Below are 18,613 nucleotides of genomic sequence, written 5' to 3'. Positions count from 1 at the left end.
CTCAAAGGTAACTTATCACTCTCTAGCCCACCTGCAGCATTCTCTGTCCTTTGTGTATGTCCAAAGTCCTTGAATGACTCCAACATACTCACATCACACCCAATCCACAGTATGTTTAGATACCACATACCATGCACCCCCAAACACACACACACACACATGCCACACCACATGAGTCCCCCACAGAAACTGGGTCCACCATCATGCTTCCACTAATTCCCCTCTCTCTGCCTGTAATTCTGCTGCCTCTCCGCTCTGGAGTGAGTTGGAATTCTTTTTCCTGCTTCAAGATTAAATTTAAGTATCTTCTGCCATTGACCTTTCTGGGAAGGCCAGGCACTTTTTTTTCCTTGCCATTTCCCACTGCTCCTCCTGTGACAGTTCAAATATAGCTGTGGTTAGAGTGGGGAGTATTGTTTATGCCTCTGTCTCACTCATGTCTTTATGCTCTTCCAGACAGGGACCATATTCTCACTCCTGTTGTTTATCTCCCAAGCACCACAACCCCACTTCCACAAAAGAAATGGTGAATTTTCCAAGGACCTTGGCCAGGACTTTAACTAGAGCTTCCAGCCCCAGCTTCATCCCTGGCTCAGGATGAAGATGTGTATGAACTGGCTCTTCTCAATGACGCACAATTAATTAACCACACACAAGGAACACTCCCTTGGGAATATAGTACCCCCCTCCATTCCCACCCAGTCCCATCCCCGAAGAAAGTGGGTGATGGAATCCCTTATTTATTTAGCCAGGACTTCAAGAGAAAAGGATAAACCAGTCTCATAGGCAATATTCCAAACACAGTCACCTGTCGTTATCCACAGTAGTGTGTTTCCTTAATTTACTTCAAACTATGAATTGGCAAGTACACAAGAGTTAGATGCCTACAATCTTCTGCTCCCAAGATTTTCATTACTGGGGGTTGAGGATAGAGCCTTCATTAGGTTAATTTATCCTTTGTCTGTCTGTCTGTTATCTATCTATCTATCTATCTATCTATCTATCTATCTATCTATATCTATCTGTCTATTCATCTCTATCTATCTATATCTATCTGTCTATTCATATCTCTATCTATCTATCTATCTATCTATCTATCTATCTATCTATCTATCTCTGTCTCTCTGTCTTTGAGCCAAAGCCCCTTATAGCCACGGCTGGCCTCAAATTTGCTATGTCATGAAGTATTGCTGTAGGATTCTGACCAAAGAGAGCAGGCACTAAGATCTCAGGAAAACAATTTGAATGTGTATGTAAGGCTGAAACAAACTCTTGTTTGTAAGGACAGAGCAAAATAAAAGAATATTTATTTATTTATTTATTTATTTATTTATTTATTTATTTATTTATCTATCTATATTTAAAGGCTTTTTACGTGAGGTTTTGTTGCTTTTTCTCCCATATATGGTAGCATCATTTCTTGATTATTTTAAAACCTTAAGGTGGTATCCTAAGATGGTCCAGGTGAGGCGAAAAAGGGGAGGGGGTCTTTTGTAAGCACTGTGGCAGAGACTAAAGCACACAGCAGCCTCCCTGCCTTCCTTCAAAGTCTCTGGGGAGGCTTAGTTAGCAAGGAGTGGGGTTGCAAGGAAGATGCGGTCAAGTTTACTCATATTCAAGGACATTGCTCTGCTCAAGTGGGGTTTTCTTCTCCTTGGCTCTCAGGGCCCCAAGCACTGGATGACTTTGGATTTTCTGCCTCTACCTTACAAGTGCTGGTTTTACAGATGTGCATCACCACTTCCAGATTACACAGTGCTGGGTGTCAGACTCAGGACCCTGTACATGCTAGGCAAGCACTCTGCCGACTGAGCCCCATTCCCAGCCCCCTGGTTTGTTTTGGTTTTCTACCTTTATTTTATTGAAGATAGATGTCTTCCATACAATCTATTCTGATTAAGGTCTCCCTTCTGCTAGAGCCTCCATGATCATCCCCACCTCCCCTCCAGTCCAAATCCAAACCCTTTCCCACTCTTGTTAGAAAATAAACAGGCTTTCTGTATTCTTAAAAAGAGGGCCTCACTGTACAGCCCAAGCTGTCCTGGCACCCAGAATCCTCCTGCTTCAGCAAGCACAAGTGTTGGGGTTGTAGGTGTACCCCACCAGACCTGTAAACATGCATTTTTTTTTTTTACTTGATATCTTTAAAAGAGTTTTCTCTTTTCAAAAACATTAGGAATATTTCTGAGGTTTATCAGTGTTTTGGCTTTTTTTTTTTAAAATCTACTGAGATGATCACGGTGGTTAATTAAGTTGGAGAACCACACTAAAAGATTTTCTAATGTTGTCATCTTTGTATTTCTTGGGGAAACTGATTTTGTTACTTTTCTGCTTTGTACCATTAGATTTGCCTTGCTGCTTTTTGTCTTCTCAGGAATTCGTGAGATTGTCCTGTGATTTTTCTTGCTTATGTTTTTATCAGATTGGACATGAAAGTTCCATTACATTATTAAATAATTTTCTGTTTACCCTTTAAGGCATTGTGTAATTCTGGAATTGTTTTATTACTCTTTAATAGATCTTTGCTTTAACCCCCTGGGGCTTGTGACTACTGAATGACCCAAATTTTTCTCAGCCCCTGTCCACAAATGACCATGGAGGCCCTATAGTATATTTATTGGAGGATTAGAAGTAAATGTTGTTAAGTGAACATACTAATTGTTTTTGTTGTTGTTTGAGACAGGGTTTCACCATGTAGATTGGACTGGCCTGAGCCACTCACTCTGTAGACCAGGCTGGATTCAGACTCACAGAGATCTCCCTGACTTTTGTCTCCCAAGCACTGTGAGGAAAGACATGTGTCATCATGCCTGGCCTGAGCTACTCATTGTATGAATTACTTTTCCATTGCTAAGATAAAACACAGTGCGGTAAGAGTCCGTGGTGGCAGAGCCGAGGCATAGCAGCAGAAGTTGGAAGCTGAGAGCCCACATCTTAACCCACAAGCAGGAAGCGGAGAGTGAACTCAGCATGGTGTCTGCCTTTTAAACTTCAAAGCTCCAGATCACTGCAGAAACACACTTCCTCTAGCGAGGCCAATCTTTCTAAACTACCCAAATGGCACCAGCAACTAGGGACCAAGTATTCAAATATATGCACCTATGAGGGACCTTCTCATTCAAAACAGCACCCTCATAAAATTAGGATCTATGAGAAGGGAGGACTTGGTTCATATTGTAACTGGTAGGAACGCTAGCAAATTAGAAGAGATGCCAACCCTGTCATTTACAGCCCTAGGGGTCCCTGCTGGGTTGGACAAAAGCACACTCTGATTTCTTGGGGCTGAGCCACAGATGTTCTAGGAAGAGCCCAAGGCAAGATCTGAGCGGCCAGAGGCAACAACTATATCTCCAATGGCTTCTTGATGCCAAGGATTTTTCCTGGGCTGAGAAATCCCAAATCTCTCACATTACTTAATAGTTTATAAATGTGTTTGCTTCACCTATGTTGGAAATTTTATTACCTTTCCTTCAGTTAACTGTACCTTTAAAATAGGAGATCTCCTGACAATTGGACAGTTTAATAGCCATCTGGTGGCTACTGGCAAACTGCTTGGGTTTCAAATGGTTACCACCCCAGTCTTCAAAGACAAGAGCAGAGCCAGCTCTGCAAAAAAGCCTGGTACTGTGCAACTTTGCAAAATACCTCTTTCTGACAGTGTCACAGGGCAGTAAAATTATTCAGCCTGTAGCCATGTTTCAGGTGACCGCCATTGGAGGCATTTTTGCTAGCCTTAGCTTGAGGCTCTTTATGTCATACCATGTTCCAATCAGAGCTCTGAAAATTGTAGTGGCCTGGGAATGTTTGGAAAAGTGAGAATTCTGATACAGTAGGATAGGTTTGGGCTGGGAACTATATTTAAAACAAGCTCCTGAGGTCTCTTGCTGACAGTAGTTATGGTTTTAAAGGCCACACTGGGGAAATCAGGGTCTGGATGATGGCTTTAAGATTGCTTCAGAGTCAGAGAGATGCTATGAAAGTATAGACTGCTGACTGGTCCTACCCACCAGAGATTCAGCTGCAGCAAGTAGCCTTCCAACTGGTTCCTAAGTGACAATAATGCTCTTCCTTGGGGGATCCTACTAGACTCTCAAGTAATAATAATAATAATAATAATAATAATAATAATAATAAACAACTTTATTATTTGGTGGAAACTTTCTGTTTTAATTAATTAATTAATTAATTCACTTTACATCTCTATCAAACCCCCTCCCTCCTCTCCTCTCAGTCCTCCCTCATACACTCCTCCCCCAGCCCTCCTCCCCTTCTCCTCAGAGAAGTGGAAGTGTCCATGGGTACCAACCTGCCCTGGCACATCAAGTTGAAGCAGGACCAGGGCATCCTCTCCCACGAGGCCAGACAAAGCAGCCCATCTAGGGGGAAGGGACCTGAAGCCAGGTAACACAGTCAGAGGTGGAAACTTTCTTAAGTACTTTTTGTCTCTTCTGGCACAACTCTAACCACCACCTGCCAGATCTTGTCATCAGCCCTTTCTTACATGTTCCAAAGACTCTCTCTTTTCTAGTCTTTCCGGTTTTCTCAAATGACAAGCTCTTGAAAGAAAGAAGCTGGGGTGGAGAGACATGGCCCCTTCCCTTCGCACCTATTACAACTAAAACAAGACCTGCCCAAATGCAAGTGGTCCATAAACACTGGAGGAAGAGAAGAAGGAGGGAGAAAGGGGGGAAATCTATTCTCTTACTATGTATTTTGTTACCAGTGTGTCTTCAAAATAACTGAAAGGAATACTTTGCCTAGAACTTTGTCTTAGTTAGGTCTTTCCTACCAATGAAACCCTTCTAGTGAGAATTCCAATTTCTTTTGTTGTTGTTTGTTTGTTTGTGTTTTCCCAGGCTGGCCTCAAACTTACAGAGATCCACCTCTACCTCCCTGAGTGCTGAGACTACAACAGGCTTGTATCATTAAGATAAAACTTAAAAACTAATGTGTTTAAAAACTAATACTGTTGGCTGACACAAAGTAGCTGGCAAGCAGGTTTCTGGGAAAAGTGTGGCCAGGTTTGTTCCTGGAGACACAGAGTGTTCTCTGCTGCTCTCTTGGCTTATCAGAAGACGGATCTGACATACAGGGACAGCAGCTACCCATCAATCATGTCCTGTGTGCCCATCTAAGCAACCTGCCTCCAGCAAGTCAATTTCCTTCAGCTCAATTATTAGCTCATCAGGTTTCCTTTCCTCATGATGAGATCCAAGACTGCAAATCTATACAGAGGCCTACTATGTGCTGGTGATTTCTGGGGGTCAATTTGGAGGTTACAGAACAATAAAATGTAGCCTGGACCTGCAGGAGGTCACAGTTTTCCTGGAGGAAAACTTATTATTAAGCAGGCAAATCAGCTTTATTTATAACCGCTGGGCACAAAGTTATAGGATAGAGAAGGTAGTGACATTCTTGGAAGATCCAGGGAAGGCTTTGAGAAAGGGTGACATACTGATTCTTAAAGCTAATTCAGAAGCTGACCATAGCAACTCAGTGCTGACACCCATGGTGACGCTGGTGCAGAAGGATTGCCTTGAATGTGAGACCAGCTTGGGTTATGGCAAGACCAAGTCTCAAAAAGGGGTGGGGGAGAGATTTATAATCCCAGCACTTGGGAGGCAGAGGCAGATGGATCTCTTGTGAATTTCAGGCCAGCTTGGTCTACATAGCAAATTCTAGGCAACCAGGTCTACATAGTCTTAAAAAAGAAAAAAGAAAAAAGATAGAAAAGGAGGTGGGAAGACCGAGTGTTTTATACGGGTGCTGGAAATCAACCTCTGGTCTTCATGTTCTCACAGCAAGCCCTTTACCGCTTAAGATAAGCCCCAGGTTCCAAGTCCCTAATGGGCTCTTAAATAGTGCCAAAGTTGCTGGTGTGGGGGCCATTCGCTGATGCAATCCCATTCTGACTGGTAATTGGCAATTACATGATAGTAAGCCAATATATGGAAAACACAGGGGAGGGCCAGTGAGATGACTTAGCTGATAAAGGCAGCTGATGACCTAGGCTGGACCCTCAGGACTTCCTATGGTAGAGGAAGAAGCCAATGCTAGCCAGTTCCTGGAAGGCTTCCACGTGCACACTCTGATGCTGGCACTACCGCCCCCTAGTAGCCCTATGATATAGGTGACTGCGGTAGGCAGAACAGCGCCACTCAAAATGTCGAGACTCTGAGTCCATGTGAACATGGCAAAGGGCAATTAAGGTTGCAGATTAGATGTTATCCTCTGACCCTAAGCTAGAGAGAGAGGTTGCCTTGGATTTTCTGAACAGTTGTAATGTAACCATGGACTACTGAAAAGAAAAGAAGGAAGAAAAAAGAAAACTCAGCGTCAAAGTGATATCACGTCAAAAAGAAAGAAAGAAAGAAAGAAAGAAAGGCTCAACCAACCATTTCAAGCTTTGCAAATGGAAGCAGGTAACAAATGTGCTAGGAATGGAAAGCATAGAGCATGCATTTTGCTCTAAGACCCCCAGAAGACAGACAGTACTGCCACCATCTTCATTTTAGCTACTTAGGACCCCAAACCATAATATAACAAATTTCAAATGTTTAAGTCACCAAGATGTTAGGAATTTGTTATCACAGCCACAGGAAACTAATGTACAGAAAAAGAATGTACAGTCTCTTTACTTGGCAGTCAGTAGCTGCCTAATTTGAAATCTGAGCTCTAGAAATGTACTTGGTGTTAGTGAACAATGCATTCAAGATCCTATAGTAAGCATCTGGATTGAAGAAATGAGTCTTGGTAGGATTTTGTGACAATTTAATACACATAGATTCAGGAAATGAAATCTAAGCTAGGTGTGTCGGTATACGCTCTAATCCCAGCTACTTAGGAAGTTAAGGTGGGGAGGTGGGAGTGTTCCCTAAAGTCAAATAACAGGAGGAGGAAATGCAGAGAACTGAGAGGAAGGGGAAAAAAGAAAGGAAGAAAGGGGAGGGAGAGAAGACAGATGAAGAGCAGAGGAGGAAGGGAAAAGAGGAGAGGATGAAGGGAGGAGAGGATGAAGTTATGAGGAAGAGGAAAGGGAAGAAAGAAAACAAGAGGAGGCAAAGGAAGGAAAATCTAGGGTAACACCAAGGTTTTCTAGTTTACCCTATTGATGGAGAAATGACATCTTTCCATTATTTACTGATAGGACTATCAGCAGCACATGAGTAGTTGGATCTTAGGAGAGAGAGCGAAAATACATTTGTGTTTAATGTCCACCCTCGCATCCAGACTGGCCCAGCTGCCGAGCCAAACTAAGACAGCTCCTCTTCAGGAGACAGGTACTCAAGATGGTCTTCACTGTGGCTCCCCATTCAAGTTCAAGGGGAGGAGAAAGAGGGTGGAAGATGGGCGCATGGCCTGTGGGGAGACTGCCAAACAGGGTTGGCCTCTAATTTTTCCTTTCGGTGCTGGAGTGTGAACCCGGGGCTTTGTACAGGCTATGCAAGCTCTCTACCACTGTGTATCCGCAGCCTTTTAAACAGTATTATACAGAGACAGGGTCTCACAGAGCTACCCAGGCTGAACTTGATCTTACTCTGTAGGCCTGATTGGTCTTAAATTTATGATCCTCTCACCTCAAACTCTTGAGTAGCTGGGATTTTTGCCCTTTCTGTGCCATCAGACCCAGCTTATCCTTTGAAGACTTCCTAGTGGTGTGAGAATCAGTATGCTTAAGTATTTCTTTTCTGCATCATGCACTTTCCTCAAAGTCAGCTTGTAAAACACCCACCTACAAACATCACTACATCTTTTTTTTTTCTTTAACTGACAGTACAATACAAGGACAGAGTGTTTTAAGTTCAGAGAAAAACATCCTGCTGCTAAATAGATCCACAAAGTCCTGCCAGAGGGAAACAACGTTTCGATAGCAAAAGCTTTAGTGTGACAAGGTCCTGGTTCTGCTAGGACATCTGTGTGAGCTCAGGCAAATTACCTAACCTCTCTGGGCCTCCCTTCCCCGTTCACAAAGCAGAAAATCTAAAGTGCTAGGTACATAAGAGACACACTCAGTTGACAACTCTACAGTGAAAAAGAAAAGCAGAGAATCCTATCTACAGCAGACCATCACCTGCTGTAGGTGATCATTTTTGCAGTCTTTTTTTTTTTTCATAGCCCTAGATGTGGTTCTGCCTCAGCAGCTACTGGATATGTGAAACAGAGATTTCTGAGATCCACTGCATAGCTTAGATTACTTGTTACCAAGGTTCAAAGTGCCAAAATGCAGGTCCCCAAATTCAACAACCCATAAAAAAGCAGGTGCCCACCAGGCCCAGCTTCAAACCACAACTGTACTAAAAAAAAGATAAGATTCGTCTAGAAACCCAAAGTGTAGACATCAACTCTTTCCCTCCCACTCTAGGTTAATTTCTTTTCATGCTTATAAAGTATAGCCTTTTCTCAAAAAGCCACATATTTTGCTGGCCATAGTGGTATATGCCTGGAATCTCAGCACTCTGAAAAATGAAGACAGGAACAAGGGAGTGTTGAAGCCAGCCTAGGCTAGAGAATGAGTCCCAGAACAGCCAGGACTACACAGAGAAACCCTGTCTCAAAAATGAAAAACAAACAAAAAAAAAAAAAACAAGAAAAAGGAAGGAAGGAAGGAAGGAAAGAAGGAAGGAAGGAAGGAAGGAAGGAAGGAAGGAAAGAAAGAAAGAAAGAAAGAAAGAAAGAGAGAGAGAGAAAGAAAGAAAAAAGAAAGAAAGAAAGAGGAAGGAAGGAAGGAAAGAAAGAAAGAAAAAAGAAAGAAAGAAAGAGGAAGGAAGAGAAAGAAAGAAAAGAAAGAAAGAAAAACGAAGACTAAACTAGACCAACAAACTAGATGACCTAGTTTGATCTCTGAGACCCACATGGCAGAAGGAGAAATAGACTCCCTAACTCCTGCAAATTGTCCTCTGACTTCCATACACATTTGTGGTGAGTGAATGAGTGTACACAGAGAGAGAGAGACAGGGAGAGAGAGAGAGAGAGATTAATTAAATGCAATGAAAATCTTGAAGGTCTTAAAAGCCACATGCTTATTCAAAAAGGTCTCCTTGTGTCTTAACCTAGTCTTCATGTCCTCCTTCTTCCTGATTAATTTTCTTCATACAATTTACATACATACATGTATATACTCATTTATAGCTATCCTTAGCTACAATGCAGCACATAGGCCATTAGTTAGACACACTCAAAAGGATCTTTAAGTTCCCTTCCAAATCTAAAATTAATCCACAGAAAATCACTTGACAACCATCCAAGTAAAATCAGAAAGCATTTTACCTCATAGTTAAGTTTCCCAGCCTCTTGCTAAAGCCTCAAAAAAAAAAAAAAAAGCAACAGATAAAACAGAATCCAAGCACAAGGGCAAAAAAAACAGCAGATACATTCTGAAAAGGACAACATTCTTTCAACAAGACTATCAGCACAGACAGAACTGTTAAGGGTCCATTTGGAAACAAGAAATACCTTCTGCTCTAAGCCACGTACTGTGTTCCTGCCCATGAAGCAAACCATGGGTTACTGGGGACGAGGGGGGGTGTGCAGTGGATTCCTTCTGAAAGTGTGTGAGAGCGAGTGAGAGCAAGCAGCAGTTGGTGAGAAGAGAAGAGGGAAGCAACTGCACCTGCCCACGGCTTCGGCCAGGTGGGGAGGGTCACTTCCAGGGCTTGGGTGGGCTTGCTATAAGACTGTGCAGAAAGTAAGGACTGCCTTTAAGTTCAGAGTGAGACACACACAAAGCACAGGGCCCGCTTTTCCGGGCTTGTTGGCTGAAGCCCCTGGAAGGCAATTCCTGAGTTTATCTGATTCCTCCTGCCTTGCTCTGCAACGTTTTCCCAACAGTGAATACATTTTGTCTTTCTCTCCCTCCCCTAAACAAACCATAATGCTTAGGAAACTCCAGATTCCAATCAGTTTAGAAATAATCTCTCAAAGGTGTTGTGAGAAGTAGTAGCAATATTTAACAAGGTTTCAGCAAACACTGGGTGTTCCTTTGGAAAGTGTGTTTGCTTGACTCTGACCCATGCTGCAGCTCTAGTAAATAATTGACTAGCCATTTCCCAAAGATAACCAGCTTGAACTAAAACACCAACACAACGATTATATAAGAATTTATTAATACTTTGGCATGTCAGAAATAGTATCAGCAAGTTGAGACAAATAGGCAAATGGTATTGACAGACAGTATATCAGCGAAGAAATTTAAATGACCAAGAAAAGAGAAACTTGAAATAAAGTTTTCACATCTACCAAAATTAAAGACTATCAAGCAAAATAATAGGTCTTTTTTTGCACATCAAACTAGTAAGAATGAAGAGAGAGAATGAAAAAAGGAAAAAGGAAAGAAGAGGGGAAGAAAAGGCACTAAAGTATGGAAGCTGTACATTTTCAAGTGAGGTTTTATTTGTAGAATGGTCAATGCTAATATAAATTTCCTAGAATGTAATTTGTTAATATTTTGAAGAAGATAGCTAAAAATGTTTATCATTTGATTTGGTAGCTACAGTTCTATAATCTATCCTTGTACAACAATCAAGAACTATAGAATGTTTATATAGAATGATATTCATCTCAATGTAATTTGACATAGGAGGAAAATACCTAAATGTTAAATTACTAGACTGTAAAAATACAATTACTAAATGTTCTTAAAAACATATAATACCTTAGGAAAATATTATGCTGCTATGATGTAGACTAAATAATAGGAATATAAAACTATACTTTGAAGCTGAAGCACTTTCATGAAATTTTGTGTTTCCAATTCTGAGTATGTGTACCTGGTATGTTTTATGGTTTATAATATGTGTATATATAATTTTACAGATATGTTCTAGCTAACTGATTCCAAAGCATGTATCTTTCACACTTTGAAGCTATAATTTTTCTAAAATAAATAATGTCCTTTTCTCTTTTTGTGGTGCTGGCAATTGAACTTAGGGGTCTTGTGTACATTAGCAAAGAACCCTACCAACTTCACCACAGCCCCAGTCCTAAATAAAGAACCTGAGAATATTCTTAATGCTACTTTTTCAAAAGCAAACTTGGAAGGCCATAAATATGGATCAGTGATTAAGAACACTTGATGCTCTGGTTCCAAAGAACCGGAGTTTGGTTCTTAGTACCTAAGTGAGGTGGCTTACAACCGTTTGTAACTCTAGCTCCAGGGGATCTGAGACTTCTGGGCTCTGCAAGCGCATCTACACACCCACCCACACGCACACACATGTACCTACAACATAGAAGGAAAGAGGGGGTTACTTTATTTTAAATTGAGAGCGGGCCTGCACATTAGTGGTAGAATGTTTGCCTAGTATGCAAAAAACCCTAGGCTCACCCAGTAATGCCAGGGAACCAAAGAACAATCTGGACAACTTGCCAAACCTCAGAAAACAAAGAACAAAGAGTCCCCATCGGATTGAAAGAGTCCTAAGGCTCTAGAACACTGAGAGGGGTGCACATGCATTCACAGAGGTAGAGTAAGGTCGACACTCAAATGGGAAGGCAGCAACACAGGAAAGAAACTGCAGGCCAATGTTTGGTAAATACTACCATAAAAATCCAAAATAAAACGATAGGAACAGAACCCACGCATGAATTAAGATAAAAATGTAACACAATTAAGGGAGAGTCACTGAAGAATTTTTAAGTTAACATTCAGTGCATTAAAGATTGAAGGACAGCTGATGGCTTATGTAGGAAGGACACTCTATTTTCTTTGAGGGTGGAGTTTTATTTTTCAATGTGTGTATATCCTCTCTCTGTGTCTGCCTCTCGCTCACTTGCTGTGTGTGTGTGTGTGTGTGTGTGTGTGTGTGTGTGTGTGTGTCTGTCTGTCTGTCTGTCCAGGTGTCATGGCACACAGGTCAAGGTCAGAAACAACTTAGTGAGAGTTGCTTCTCTTTTTCCACCATGCAAATCTCAGGAATCAAGTCGGGTCCTCAGGCTTTGCAGCATGTGCCTTTACCTGCTGAGCCATCTCTCCAGCCTCAACCCCTTTTGTGGGGTTATTAACTCACAAAGACTTAGAGTTTGGAGAGAGGTGAAATATGTGATAGCAATGCGTACATACAGGAAATTTTCAAATAAATAAATAAGTATATAAAAGATCAAAGGTGTAAAGACGTATAATTCTTGCCACAGATACTAAAAACAAAATTGTAAAAATCCCAGTATCTACTCAACACATGCTTAGCCTTCAGAGACTCAATGAGCAGAACTGGAGCCGCAGCTTCCATTCTAAACTGCATGGGTTTGGCTATATTTGTGTCTGTATGTGAAGCAAAAAAGCCGTTATTTTTAGATTTATTTATTTTTATTAGTATGGGCGTCCTGAATGTATAAATGTATGCCTTCCTGGAGGTGCCCTCAACGCTCAGAAGAGGGTATTGGACCACTGGAACTAGACTTACACGTGATTATGAGCTGCCAGGTGGGTGCTGAGAACCAAACCCACCTACATCCTTTGCAAGAACACCAAGTGCTCTTAACCACTGAGCCATCCCTCCACCCCCCAACCCAGCTTCCTTCTTACTCCGAAACACTATAAGTCCTATTAAAAAATCAGAAGTGGACTTAGCATGTCCCTGTATCATGACTATGAAATCCGATCAACTCTAGAATATTATCAAGATAGAGAAATAAAAGACACGTCAAGTGGAAAGGTACTCTTAGCCAGGCTTGGATGGATAAGAAACCCAGACAAAGTAATGGGTGTAAAAGAATGCTTCAGTATTCAAGAGCAGCCCTCCAGGTTGCCCTCGGAGGCAGAATCAATTCTCAGCTTTTTCAGCTGTGCTTCCCAGGCCAAACATCCTAATTTGTTTAAAGCATTTCCCACTACCCTTGATTCTGTCTCCTTAAATGGCATTGCCTTTTTTTTTTTTTTTTTAATTTTTAAACTAAGACTATGAAAGTCCTGAGACTACCATTTCTGTGCCTTTACCTCCCATCCCACTAAAATGAAGGGATCAATTCACAGGGGGAAAAAAAAAAAAACCCTGCATCCAGCTATTTTGTGTCCAGCTGTTTCCACCTGTGTCTGTAGAGTCACAGCTGGGGCTACATATGCCATGGGCACAGCAGCTCTGCCATGTGGTAGAATAAGAGGCGTTTTAGGCTCTGCTCTCAGATCTTAAGGCAAAGCTCCCTAGCCTTAGGTACACCTTCCACCTTGATACGTGGTCACTGAGCCCAGTGGCTCCCAAGAACCTTTATGATTTCCTGAAGGAAGGAGTGCCTGATGGGAAGCTCTTAGAATCCATGGGATTTCCCAGAGTATACGAAAATATCTAAGAAGGCAACTTCTGGCAAGCTTTTAGACAGCTCCAGAGTTGAGGAGATGGGAGTGGGGATGGAGGCTAACCAGCCAGAAAAGCAACATAATCAGAGGGTTGAAATGGTCAGGTCCTGGTCCCTTAGACCACTGGAGAAGAGAGAGACACTGGAGATTGGGTTGGTCACCAATGGCTTGTTCAGAAATCAACCATTCCCATGTAATGAAGGCCTCATAAAAAAAAATGAGAGAAAGTCATAATTTTAAGGACCACTGAGCTGCAGTTAGTGTTTAGTGCACAAAGAGGATACGGAAGCCCTGAACCCCTTCAACCTCACCTAGCCTTCTCCTCCAGCAAGATGTCTGTCTTAACATCTTTTTAAAGAAATGAGTTAACATTTGCCGGAATTCTCTAAGCCAGGCTAGCAAAAATTAATTGGACCAAAGGAAAGGGCCGTGGGAAGCCCTGTAATGGCAGGTTAATCAGAAGTACAGATCACAATCTGGAACTCCCGATCAGCATCTGAAGTACAGGGCAGTCTTGTGGAACTGGGCTCTGAAGCTGTGGGGGCTGACACCATGTCTAGATAGACATGGAGTGGGAAAGGCCAACAGCTGTTCCTTGTTAAGCCACAGTGATCTCAGAACACTTGGGACTCTAACAGCCATAGTTGGCAAAGACTCAGTCCATCCTTAGTGGGTACCAGCTGGCTTCTCTATGGGTAATATCAGACCCTGTAGGTTAGGGTTTCAGTCCCCAAGACTTCTTCCCACTTCAGATGTTGGCTTCGAGCCCTGGAGTTGGGATATAAACTGGAATCTCAACATTTCTATCCTTGGTTTCAATCATGTTGCTCCAGGAGAAGACAATGCAGGGAAGTTTGCTGACATTTGTTGGCTTACTATGAACACCAGTACAAAGGATCAGAAGAAAAGATGCATAAAATAAGGGACGGAGAGAGCCACAGAGCTCCCATGCCCTCATCAATCTCCCCACTCCCCAGGAAAGCTCCATAGATCCAGGTATCCAGAAGCATTCCAATCCAAGCCCTGTTCTTTGTGGCGTTTTGTTTTGGTTGGTTGGTTGGTTGGTTTCGTTTAGGGTTTTTTTGAGACAGGGATTCTTTTAAGTAGCCCTGGCTGTCCTAAAACTTGCTCTGTAGACCTTAAACTCACATAGAGCTGCCTGGCTCTGCCTCCCGGAGGCTAGGGTTAAAGGTATGCACCTCCACACAGGGCTCTTTGTGGGTTTTTAAGAGTACAACATTGCATTTCATCCTGAGAGAAGAGGTGTAAAGACCTGGCAAGGCCTGTCTGCTCAGATTCTCTTCAGCTCTTCCTTGCAAACATTCTTTCCTCCCAGAACAGGGTTAGAAAGAGCCCTTCCATGCTAGTGACCATTCTCAATGCTGTGACAAAAAGCAACTTAAGGGAAGAAATGTTTATCTGCATTCACAGTCTAAAATTATTTATTCCAAAGGCAGGGGAGGCATAGCAACAAGAGCACAAGGCAACTCTGTGTCCTGCAACCAGGAAGCACAGAGAGATGAATGCTTGGCGTAAGCTCTCTTCCCCCTCCCCCTGTCATTCAGCCTGAGACCCAGCCCTTATGGTGGTAGCACACACGTTCAGGGTGGGTCTTCTCTACCCAGTAAAACCTGTCTAGAGAGAGACACTTGGTGGATACAGTCAACGGTGTTTTCTAGGTCTTTGCAAAGCCAGTCGGGTTAACAATGAACCTTGACCACCATGATTTCTGACAGCCAGTGCTTGTGATCAAAGCCAGAGCTTCATGGAACAAAGAGGCTGGTGGTGGCCGCTTCAGAGACAGAACAAAGAGGGATGGCTGGTCTTCTGTGAATAATTGTGCTGCTTAGAATGTGTGCCAAAGCAGTACAAGCTAGAGTCAGCTAAGACAAGGGAATGCCAGTTGAGGAATTTCCTCCATCAGACTAGCCTGCAGGCAAGTCTGTGGAGCATTTTCTTGATTAGTGATTAATGAGTGAGCCAGGTACTGTAGTTGGAAAACTAAGTATACATAGAAGATTACCCAATGTCAGAATTTAACTGAATTTTGAGATGCCCAGAGAAGCGGTTGGTATGGGAGGAGACTACATGCACACTGGGACACCAAAGGTTGGCCTTCATTGTTAAGTGTGAAAACAAGAAGGCAGCTTTGTTTGCCCTTGTGATTTGAATGAGAATGGCCTCCATAGGCTCATATGTCTGCAGGCTTAGTCCCCAGTCGGTGAACTGTTTCAGGAGGATAAGGAGGTGTCCCCTTGTTGGAGTAGGTGTGGCCTTACTGGAGGAAGTGTGTCACTGTGGTTGGCTTTGAGGTTTCAGAAGCCAGTGCCTGACCCAGTCTCTTTCTCTCCCCCGCCCACTGGAGTTATGGATGATGTGAGCCACCATGTGGGTGCTGGAAACCAAACCTGAGTCCTCTCTCTGTAAGAGCAAAAAGTGCTCTTGATGGCTGAAACGTCTCTCTAGCCCTGCTTGTCTTTTTACATTTTTTTTATTCTTTGGGAATTTCATACACATGAACAATGTCTTTCGATTATGCCCACCCACCCCCACTTCCTGCCCCCAACCCCTTCTAGATCATCCATGTCCTCCTCCCAATTTTACCTCCTCTTTTTTAATACCCCTCCAGCTACTTTCCTCCTTGCTGTGGCCAAACACCTGACAAGAAGCATTGTAAGGAATGTTTTATTTGGGTTCACCATTCTGGAGCACAATCTACCATGACAGGAAAGGCACAGGAGCCCCTGGTCACATCGACCCCTCATTGACAAAATAGAAAGAACTCAGGAGGTGGAGCCAGGCTGTGAAACCATGACAGCCTTCCTCCAGTGACCCACAAACAGTGGGTCCTCCAGTGATCCTCCAAACAGCTCTGTTGCCTAAAAACTTTCACAACCTTCCACAAAAGAACAACTAATTAGAAGCCAAATCCTCAAACCCGCGAGCCTATCAGGGACATTCTTCATTCACACCACACCATTTATTTAAGATTATCAAATTAGATTTCTTTCTCATTCTGGCACACATCCCATCACCATCTATTTCAGGAGGGAGGCTTTGGCTTGCAGCTAGCTAAGTCCCCATTGTTCTTCCACCTACACCAAACCACGTTGTATGGGGAATCAAACAGGCTGTATGACAGAGATGGCTGCAGAAGCTTCTGATGTAACAGAAGGGTTCTGGAAAGCCTATGTAAATTCTGACATCCTTGGGTATCCATTAACCAAATGAGAATTAGCATGTAGTAAACACTGATGTATTAGGGGTAGGAATGTGGTTCATTTGGTGTCCATTTTTGTTGTCTGTGTGTATGTGGTTTCAGGGATGACCACTTGTATTGATTATCCAGCTAGGAGCTCCTCCCTGGGAAAGACAGATTCTCCTCTCAGCAATCAGCAATTGTCTATAGTTCTTTGTCTAGGAGTGGGACCTCGTGAGAGTGTTCCCCTTCCCTGTTAGCTTGTATATTGATATTGTACCAGACTAGTCTATACAACAACCACGTCTAGGAAAGACTTTTTGCAGCAGATCTTGGTATTCTGGCTCTTACAGTCTTTCCACCTGTCTTTGCCAATGTTCCCTGCACCATAAATGCAGGAGCTTTGAGGTTTGGGGTGGGGCTCCCTCTGAGCCACTGATCTTTGCACTGGAGCCAGTTGTGGCTTTCCACGATGGTCTCCATTTTCTGTAAAGGGAAGCTTCTTTGATGGGGAGTGGTAGCTACATTTATCTGTGGGTATAATGATATGATTTAGAATGTACTTGAACCCTTTTATTACAAACAGGAAAAATTTATGAGGACAGCTGTCTGCAGGCAGAGTCCAGGAGGCAGCTGAAGTCAGTTTTGTTCAGCCTCAGGGATCAAAGTCAATGGTCCCTTTCCATTCAGGAGTCTCAGAGCAGTTATCTAATGTCTGCTTCATCTCACCCAAGCCTGCATTTCCTCATTGAGAAAAATCAGGAAAAGGTAGACCTATTTCCTCATCTCAAGAGGAAATAGAAGCAGTTATGGCCAGTCTCCCAAACCTTAGAGTCACAGCTGGGGATCAAAGGGAGGTCAGTGAACTTTAGGCACTAAATTCAGGGGAGGTCAAAAACCCCTAATATCAACATTACTGGTCTACAAAACATTAAAAGGAAAAATAGTGGGTCCTCTTTCTTGTGGCAGTTGGTCATGTCAAGACGAAGCTGAATTTCTCCTCCCCAGCCACCAGCTGTCAGAGGGTCATTGAAAAGGATCATGAATGCAAATGCAGTACTTTCTACAGAAGCACACAGCCACAGAAGTAGCTGCTGATGCTCCAGGTGAAGAATGGAAGGGTTATGTGATCAGAACCAGTGCTGGTAATGACAAACAAGGTTGCCTGTATGTGGGAATGATGAAGCAAGGCATCTTCATACATGGCAGACAGAGTGAAGCGGCCATTGAATAAGGAACATTCTTGTTATGGACCAGGAGACTGGAGAAAGTGCAGGCCTCTTTGTGGATGCTCTGCGGATGCCAACGTGAGTGTTCTCAACTTGATGATTGTAAAGACAGAAGGACAATCCCAGACTGACAGATGCTACTGTACCTCCACAGTTTGGGAGCCCAAAAGAGCTAGCACAATCTGAAAGCTCCTCAATTCCTCTAAAGAAGATGAGGTCCGATAATATGTTGTCAGAAAGCCCTTAGACCAAGGAGATAAGAAGCCCAAGACCAAAGCACCCATGAGTCACCGTGTTATTTCTGCAACACAAACACCTACATATTGCTCTGAAGAAACAATGTGCTAAAAGAAATAGGAGGCTGCAGAATATGCTAAACTTTTGGCCAAAAGAATGAAGGAAGCCAAAGAAATACACCAGGAACAGATTGCCAAGAGACATAGGCTGTCCTCTCTGAGAGCTTCTACTTCTAAGTCTGAGTCCAGTCAAAAATAAGTCTTTAAAAGAAAAAAATAAATGATCATATATATGAATATATATACACACATACATATGTGTGTGTATATAATGGGGTGGGTGGTTTATGGTTAGTGAGATGGCTAGTTGGGCAAAATTGCCTGCCACCAAGCCTAAAAACTTGAGTTCAATCCCTGGTACGCCACTGGAGGAAGGAGAGACCCTACTCCTGAAAGTTGTCCTCTGGAAAAAAAAAAATTAAAGTTAGTCTTAAACAATCCAGGGTAAGCAAGCATCCATTTTTAAGAGAAGACAGGATGGACAGCGCTGACATTTTTCATTTTCATTTGTCTCGGGCACCACTACATCCTAGCAGTATTCATCTGAAATCACTGTTCCTGAAAGAACCATGAACTGGGTTTTGCATATGATTAAGTTTAA

The 18,613-nt window shown here is 42.7% G+C and overlaps 1 pseudogene; it reads left to right on the top strand.

Annotated features, from left to right (window-relative positions):
• Window positions 1–18,211, top strand: part of LOC129692994 (40S ribosomal protein S6-like) — a 45,031-nt pseudogene extending 26,820 nt beyond the window's left edge.
• Window positions 18,212–18,613: the final 402 nt, after the last annotated feature.

The sequence above is a fragment of the Psammomys obesus genome, unplaced genomic scaffold (assembly GCF_907164565.1).
Source record: "Psammomys obesus unplaced genomic scaffold, mPsaObe1.curated_primary_1811, whole genome shotgun sequence".
In the NCBI taxonomy this organism is placed as follows: Eukaryota; Metazoa; Chordata; class Mammalia; order Rodentia; family Muridae; genus Psammomys; species Psammomys obesus.
The sequence above is the reverse complement of the archived record's forward strand: the minus strand, read 5'-3'. Positions and strand labels throughout refer to the sequence as shown.